General features: G+C 34.7%; 1 long non-coding RNA gene across 6 annotated transcripts; it reads right to left on the reverse strand.

The window, feature by feature from the left end:
• Positions 1–370: 370 nt before the first annotated feature.
• Positions 371–4,952, reverse strand: LOC113350396. 6 transcript variants are annotated; one of them, XR_003360771.1, is made up of 8 exons: positions 4,791–4,952; positions 4,244–4,313; positions 3,821–4,128; positions 3,552–3,722; positions 3,143–3,188; positions 2,968–3,046; positions 2,724–2,862; positions 1,847–2,213 (listed from the first exon to the last, which is right to left on the reverse strand). It is a non-coding gene; the product is annotated as an uncharacterized LOC113350396 (long non-coding RNA). The 6 variants fall into 6 exon arrangements; XR_003360774.1 differs by having other exon boundaries at positions 3,287–3,722; XR_003360772.1 differs by lacking the exon at positions 1,847–2,213 and adding an exon at positions 371–694 and having other exon boundaries at positions 3,143–3,722.
• Positions 4,953–9,379: the final 4,427 nt, after the last annotated feature.

Below are 9,379 nucleotides of genomic sequence, written 5' to 3' on the forward strand. Positions count from 1 at the left end.
TTAATATTCTCTAATTAACTTTATTAATTTTTGGTAATTATATTGTTACCGTTTTATGACTGTTATGGAGGATTTTCAGTGAGCACTAATTATGTAATTTATTTTCATTAAAAACCGTATTGATTTCTTTTTGAGATATAAAAGAACAGTTTCCGGAGAAGATGAAATATATTGTTTTTCATGTATTTTTGAGTTCTGAGCAAGTGAAGAAAGAGTAGTTGTTGGTTGGATTTCTCATAGTGCAGAGAAATCGAACAAGAGAGTATCAGCTGTTTTATCCCATAGGGTTTTCGACAAGTTTTGACTGCTAGCACAATCAAGAGGCAGAGTCGCGAAACACCTTAAAGATAGCGACCTAGTCCGCGACTCAGCTGTTTGAGATTTATTTTTGTGAATTTCTATATAGTTTCCAACAATTTTAAGGTGTTTGATTTTGCTATGGAGGTTGAAAAAACCGTGTTGGCGATACCAACAAGCCATTAAAATTTGAAGGGATGCATTTCAGAAGATGGAAGATGAAGATGTTCTTTTATCTCAAACTCATGAAGTTGCATATGATTGTGTCGAGTGTTCATCCTGGAACCTTAGAACCTGTTGTTGATAAGACTGTTGATGTTGTTGTTGATGCTGATGATGGTGTTGCTTCTACTGATCCACCTCCTACCGATGGAACAACCTGAAGGTTTTGTAATTCCTGGACAAGAATAGAAAGTATGTAAGCTAGAAAAATCTCTTTATGGTTTGAAACAGGCTCCTAAAAAATGGCATGAGAAATTTGATAATTTAATGATTTCAAATAACTTCAGAATAAATGAGGGTGACAAATGCATCTATTATAAATCTGAGAATGATGTGTGTGTGATTGTTTGCTTGTATGTGGATGATTTGATGATATTTGGTTCCAATTTATCTGTTGTAATGAAACTAAAAGCATGCGTAGTTTGAATTTTAACATGAAAGATTTAAATGAAGCTAGTGGTCTTGGGAATCAAAATAACTAGACCTAGTAGTGGTATTACTTTAGATCAATCTCACTACATTGAAAAAATTCCGAAGAAGTATGATTATTTTGATTGTAATCCTTTTTGTACTCCTTTTGATCCTAGTGTGAAATTGTTTAAGAATACTGGAGAACGTGTTAGACAATCTGAATATGCTAGTATAATTGGCAGTCTGCGTTATGCAACTGATTGTATTAGACCAGACATTGCATATGCAACGGGAGTTTTGTGCAGGTTTACCAATAATCCTAGTTTGGAACATTGGGATGCTATTGAGAGAGTTATGTGGTATCTGAAAAGAAACACAAACCTAGAATTACACTATCAGAGGTATCCCGCAGTCCTTGAAGGATTTAGTGATGCTAATTGGAACACTCTTTCAGATGATTCCAAGTCCACCAGTGGATATCACTACACCAAATCAAGGATTTCCTTATGAAACAAAAGTGTTACCAAAAAATAGAAGCTAATTTCCCTAACTAAGAAAAATGGTTACCCATAAGCAGTTATATAATGTGTTAGTATGTTATCCAACCCTTTTAGTCCATTAGGTAAATTAAATAAGCCAACACTTCATTTCCATTACAATATTTATCCTAACTATTGACATTTTATATAACTGTTCAAGTGACTAGTAAAGAGATGACATGTGTCTTGTGTTTTCATAATTGGGTAACACACACCTTCCGTTAGCAATTAGTTAGATTTTAATAAAAAAAAAATATTCGGACTTTCAGGTTCCAATCACCTGGAAATGCCAGGTTCCGGTCACCTGAAGTTGCTAGGTTCCGATCACCTGAAATGCCAGGTTCCGGTCACCTGAAAATATAATGTTCTCCACATTCTCAAATTCCAAACGTGTCAGATTCATATCCACTGTATTCCAAACCAAAATATACAAATGACAATGCAAGTATTCACAAAATTAGGATGCTGACACAATTTGGAAAAAACCGGCCATCTTCCATTTAGTTAAACTTGTAATCCACTGTAAAGGTTACACAGCATACATGAACCAACAGATATACACTAGATGGCGGCTAGGACGGTTGGGGGTAACAACTAATGGTATCAGATCATGTAACATGATAGAGAGAATGGTGTACCCAGTGACTAGCAACAACTTCTCTTTTACTCCCATTCAATCTCTTCGTATCCCAAATTTCCAACCTTTTCAATTATTAGAAGGTGCCAGTTTGGTTTCTTTGGCTTCTTTTGCGCAATTCCGTACAAATCACAAAACAAAACTCATTAAAAGGAACATCTAGAGAACCTCAGAACAATATACAAGACAAGCCAAGATAGATTTGAAGATGGTGCAACTCGTCATCGAAATTCCAAGCTAAAATCCTAAGATATGCATACAAGCTGACAGACTATGAACAGATGTACATGTTTTGACAGAGACACTTGCACATACACTATGGCGAGAAGTGAACTATCGGGATCCAACACATAAAACATATAAAATGTTAAAACATAGTTCTGCAGGTTCATAAAACCATGAAAGTGACAGTATACCCAACAATCAATAAATTAATTCACATAATTCAAAGCAAGTGAACACAAAACTCACTTGTAGACTTTCCACTCATATGGAGGTCCAAATCTCCCACATTTTAGTTCTACATGTGTGTGTGTACAGAGACATGCAATTATCTTTGTGTTGGTGCATATGTATCTTGCATGTGTGTGTGAAAGAGAAAGAGAGATGTAGCCTACCTATTATGATGCACCATGTTTGGAATACACCTTTAAGTCCTAATGGTTGTTACGAATAAGCATCCCTTGGAGTGATAAGTAATGATCTTCGTTGTCTCATGTTTGTACCAAATAATTATTCTGCCTTCCTTAACGTTTCCTGGATAACAGGGAAAAAGACAAACCAATTTTCTTAGTTACGTCGGTTTAATGACCAAAAGATTTTACCGAGAGTTTCAAAAATCACAAAGCAGTAAGTAATTACCTATCGAGTTTGATTTTGACAGTTCAGCTCCTTGATGTTGGAAAGAAATGCACTGAACTGCTCATAAGACAAAGTACTCCTGCAGTTCCAAATATCCACAATTTCGTATAGTTGTAAACTTTCAAAATTGTCGATAAAAATAGTGACTAAGAAATGAACCCCGTAGTAGTCAGACCTGGCTTGGCGGAATATCTCCTTCCCATCAATTTGAGGAGTGCGCACTGAACATAGTAAAGCACATAAGTAACTAAGTTATGTTGAGGTAATTATTCTTATAGAGTAAGAAAGAAGAAAAAAACATCAAAACGAAAATGCCAACATTTGTTTCAGCCAAGTCAGCCATTTTGAGTCACGCTTCAAACGGCAAAACTGGCAGTTTCTATCAACTAAAACTAGCAGAAACCAAAATGGGAAGATCACTGTTGGTACAACTCGTGGTTAATAAATAAGGTATCTACTGACAACCCTTCAGTTTCATCCATGCATTTCATAAAAATGGTGAGCTTTGGTTAACTGTGGCTCTTGTTACAGAACTGGTACAGGACGCCCATGAGGAGGAGAGCTTGCTGCAGAAGATTGCTGACCTGATGGGAACCATCAACACAATAAACCACTTCGCCCTTCGTACTGAGATTTAGTGGTGGAACCAGAGGTGCATTTTTGGGATCCAACAGAAGAATATCCTCTAGTGATCTACTGGTAGAATACCCATTTGGTGTTGCATCAGATTTCAGAACATTCAACAAGCAGTACTCCTGCCAAAACCAAGTAAAATGTGTTTAAACTTAGTCAGGAAAGTAATCCAATGGATTTGAAACCATAAAAATAAAAAACAAAAGCAAAATCTAACAACCTTAAATGGCCTCATTTGGTTTGGTGTAATGTTTGTATTGCCATTAGACTTGAATGTTGCTCCTTGTTTCTTATACCCAGTTCAATTTATGTTCATCATCACCTCTTTATTGTAACAATTTGAATAGCTCAAAAAAACTGCACAACACATTCATTTATCATAAACTTCATTAATCAATCTCCATCCACAATTCAAAGCTACTTTAAGAGTGCTCAAAGTAAAATCCAAGAGCAACTTATCTTGTTGTTGCTATAACCTAGAAAATCAGTAGCTTAACTGCATTACAGACGGGAATTGCCAAAATCCACCTGTAGCCACAAAATATCAGTATCCTAAAGAACGAAAATATTCCTACAAAGAAATCAGTAGCAAGCCTAAAACAGAAAGAAACAAAATAAAAGTGCATTAAGTATGTAAATAGACCTGAACCAAGCAAGAACGACAAAATTCCTAAAAGTCCACTTGATGCAATGCGCTATTAGTCTTCTCTGACCTACAAAAATCCCAAGTCCAAAAACCCAAAAACCCAAAAAATTAAATTACAAAAATGAAGAAGAAAAATTGAAATTGAATCGATTTTGTTACCAGATACCAAAAGCACCAATATCAAAGTGTACAATCCAAACCCCCATTGTTATATGATGAAATTAAACGGATATTCAATTTAATTGAGCTTTAAATCCGAAATTGCAAATGAACAGAAAAATGTCCTAAAAACATCAAAAATTATAACATAAACACGAAATAAAACCCACAGAAAAGGTTCAAAAACCAAAGATTAGATAAAACGTTATCACCACGAACAACACAAGATCTCCATAGTCATAAATCTTACCAAAACCCCTTAAAAATAAAGTTTCAGAATTTTTAAACTATTGAGAAAAAAAGATAGAAAGAATACAGGAACCTATGCAAAAGAAACTACTGTAAAAATGGAAATACATGAGAAGAAAGATCAAGGAAAATCAACCTTCAACTCAAGAATCACTATCACAGTTGAAGGCTTCAATGAAACATAAGACCAATTGGATCTAGCTCCAACTGATTAGATCTTCTTCTTCTTGTTCGGAAGAATTTTGCATCTTTGGGTTTTGATGGAGGCGGAACTGGAGAGAAGAACCGACCGAGAAAAAGAAAGAGAAAAGGGAAAGTGAGAGGAGAAAGCATCTTTAGGTTTTTGTATAAAAAAAATGAACGGTAAAGATTTAGTTAGGGAATTTCATACGGATTAGGGATATCTTTGGACGGTAGAGATTTGATTAGGGATGGTCATACGGATCAAGGAAAAGTGTGTTTTCTTCGTGATTTTGTGTTTTCTCTTTGTGCTTACGGTTTGAATTTCGACTAGTCACATAAGTCATAAAGTAATTTTAACTAGTCATACACGTCATGAAGTAGCTTTAGTTCAGACGGGTAGATTCAAGAAGCATAAAAACTATGAACCGAAAAGCATAAATATGAAGCTCAGTGTCGATTTGAACTTCAAATGTGGTATAACATCATACAAACTATGAACTAAGAAGCTCCGGGAGGGTTCTGACTTCAAACTTAGCATGATACATCATCAGAATCGATAAATATGAATATCAGTGCCAATTCGAACTTCAAATGTGGTATAACATCATACAAACTATGAACTAAGAAGCTCCGGGAGGGTTCTGACTTCAAACTTAGCATGATACATCATCAAAATCGATAAATATGAAGCTCAGTGTTGATTCGAAATTCAAATATGGTATAACGACATAATAACTATGAACCACAAAGCTCGGGGACTTCAAAATTTGCATGATACATCATCGAAATCGATAAATCTGAAGCTCAGTGTCAATTCGAACTTCAATATGCGAGAACGAACTATTAAGCTACTATAAGATTCCATTAGAATATTTAACGAAACCTTAAATAAACCCTATTCTGTCATATTGTATGCATAACCTGGCTCGGAGATCGAAACCTGGACATGAGCGGACTACAATAAGTCGGAAACTTGGTAAGAACGATGAATCCATCCATTTACAGGTAAGACTCTTTCAGAATATTCCCCGAAACTTTAAATAAACCCTATTCCAACATTAAGGGTTCTGGTAAACATTCCAACTTAGTGAAAGAGATCATTATGGATAATATTGCAAACATTAATAGGTTTACGACACCGATGTAGATTCTGTCTTTGTGGGAGAGCATATTAATGAAAGGCTGAGTTCGTGAGAATGAATTAATAATAACGATATTCTGACAGTTAAGATTAAACATTCATCTGAAGGTATATTTTTGACCTACATCAAATTAATGATTATTTTGACAGATAATAAAATCCGAGTTCCCGAGAATGAATTGATTACTAACGAGGTTTCAATATTAGAAATTAGTGCACTCGTCTGAAGATGTATTTTTGACTTACAACGAAATAAATATTGCTCAAGAAAATAAATACCAGAAAATCAAACCGAGGATTATCCTGGTGAATAGTAAAGATAAGTTTCCATAATTGAACTTACAACAAACAAGATTTCGACATAAGTTGCATATATATAAATTGATAAGTAAATAACGGATCAACGAGGCCGACTTTTCAATTCCAACAGGAAGTTTAAATTGAACGAGATTAATGAAATAGATGTAAGTGCACGATTAACGAGAAGTTTGAATATATTGGTAGATATAGTCATATATCAATTGTTGAGGTAAGAGATCAACTAAATTATTGCTGACAATTACGACATACTTACGGATGGTTTCAAGAAATTGGTAAATTACTAAATTTTGAACGATATTAACAAAATAGATGTCAATTCACTATACACAATTACGAAATTCTTACAAATTAGTTAAAAACCAAAATATTTTATCTAAATAGCAGATTGCCAAATGTATACTAAACAAGAAAATGCGCATCTAATCGGCAATAAATCATTTGGAATAGTTATAGATAATTTCGTACATTTCTAAGGATTTTAAATTAGGCAAGTGCATACTAAACAAGAAAATGCGCATCTAATCGGCAAGAAAATGCATCTAACCAGGCGTGATTCGAACACGCATCTTCTGACATGGGGTCAGACGTGCTACCATTGCACCACAAGTTCGGTTTATGTTCTATATGTGGGTTTCAACATTTCTAAGGATTTTAAATATATTTATGCAGATAGAAGTTGCAGAAAGTAGAAAAGGGAGCAATAATATACACTGCTATTTCAAACTGAGAAGAAGACCAATATTTCTAAATTAAATTGACAATATTCGAACCAAGTACATTTGACTCTTAAACATCAGTAATCTTTGGACTTATAGAAATTCAAATTCATATCAACTGTTGTACCAGGATTGATGTCAAATGAGTGTAGAGTTCAACCTACAACTTTTGAACCAAGTTCAACAATTACAAAGTGACGAGTGTAGAGTTCATACCATTCATTATCAGAAACCAGAGTAGATGTTCAATTCTCACTGGTGCGATTTCCCAGGCGGATGCACCAGTATCTCGAGCAGCAATACCACGAAGCTCTGAATAGCATAAGCATACTGCAAGAGTAAAATATAGATCCTTGAGATAGAAGGTTGAGATGGGATAAATTAGAACATTCAAGCTACTAAAATCCACGAGGAATATCAAGGGAACCCCTTAACAAATGAACTGCCAAATTTAAGGATGACTATTTCCAATAATAATCAAGGAAAGAAAAAAAGAGAGGGGCTACTTGCTTCATATGTATTGTTTCTGTAAATACTGGGTTGAAAGGTCAAATGTCTCAATAAGAGAATTGAGAATGGACAGGAGATCACAAAATTAAATTTTTAATGATGGCGACAATAATAGACAATATATAACCGTACAGGAAGGATCAACCATAGCCCAGAAGAAACCAAATCAGAGAAATTCTCAATACATATTGACTTTAGAATAATACATGTTCTGCTCTGATTATTGAATGATGATTGGCACATATCTCATCACAAACACCCACGCCAAACTCATTATAAACATCCCACAGGCCATCTTTAAGCACTGCATCAACTATGTTATCATGTCCAAGTCGAGAGTCCTTCCTGTTTAGCTGATAGAATTAGGATAATTTACTAATGATGTTGTGCCTATGCTACTATATGTTTAACAAGGTAAAACATATTTATTTATTTTGAACAAATGGTAAAACTTCCTCACAGAGCCAGAAAAAAAGAATTCAAGGAAAGCATTTTAACTAATGAAGTGGCTCAAGATGCAAGAAGTTTAAACAAAGCTTGTGAGTTTTACATGCATCGCCAAATACAAACAGTTCAAACAAAGCTTATGAGTTTTCTAGCAAGTGATATCTCAACTGCTCACCTTCCTTGGGGGTTAAACCCTTAGCAGAATCACTAAAAATCATATCTTCTGCAGGCACGTCCTGTAATGAGAAAACAAAACATATTGCAACCAATTAAAACCGGCAGTGTAAAAAAGGAAATACGAAATATCCAACAAGAACAAATCGAAAGACCAAGCTTATGAAAGAAATATTCATCATATAAAAAATTCTGTAAGAATACAGCAGACATAAAACTGCATGAGAACTTCATCTTAGTAACACCATTCTGAGATGTAACATTTGATTATGCAAGAATACTTAGATCACCACTTACAATTGAAGTAGAACCTCTAATGCATGCGATCTAGAATAAGGATATTTAGATCCAACTTAGAAATCATTGCAAGAGCATGCCTCACATCAACTAGATCAGCAAATGATACACTACAGTGGCAACCGAGCCTCAGTTTCTCCAGTAACAAGCATGTCGGACCAGCTCCTAACTAAAATTAACCAACCATAGAAAAAAATTATTTAGTTTCTCCAGCAGTTGCAGAACATGCAGAAAAATGAACAGACACAGACCCTTTCAAAATGAACAGACAACATGGATTCAACAATTAGTAGAATAACACAAAACTAAGAAAATACAAAAGGTTATTGTGAAGTGTGACCTAAATAATGCCTTTTACTCACCAGACTCCATGTTTGACTCATGTGGATTCAGCATACACTAAATATTGCTCGTATACTAGTCAAGAAGTCAAAGTTGCTTGGCATTAAAGAAACTCAATGTATCAAATATGAAGCACCAAGTCACTGCAAGTATGCAAGGCAAAAAACACATTAAAAAGGGCATTAAAGAAACTCTACAACGGTCAAGCCCCTATAGTTTCATAAGTTAACTCTAGTTCTCTCCATGGAGATACACCTTTATCATTTTGAAAGCAGTTCCTACTTAAAAGAGTAACACTGCTTGACAGCAAAAACAGTCATATGAACATTTCTATATCGTAAATACATAACTCCTTATCCTGCATAAACATGAAGCAGGTCTAAATTTATCTTCTTCTAACCTCAACGATTGTAACTAGTAATTTCTCTATTTAGCCACAGAGTTGGATAATATCACACAAGTGAATAATCCCCAAATCGTAAAACCTAATCAACCTCAAGAACTGTAATTGTCGCCGCACCTCAAAATATATCTAAACTATATTTGCACACCATCAGCGCATTATTTCGAACCTTGGTTACCTAGAGAAAAATT

The sequence above is a fragment of the Papaver somniferum genome, chromosome 2 (assembly GCF_003573695.1).
Source record: "Papaver somniferum cultivar HN1 chromosome 2, ASM357369v1, whole genome shotgun sequence".
In the NCBI taxonomy this organism is placed as follows: Eukaryota; Viridiplantae; Streptophyta; class Magnoliopsida; order Ranunculales; family Papaveraceae; genus Papaver; species Papaver somniferum.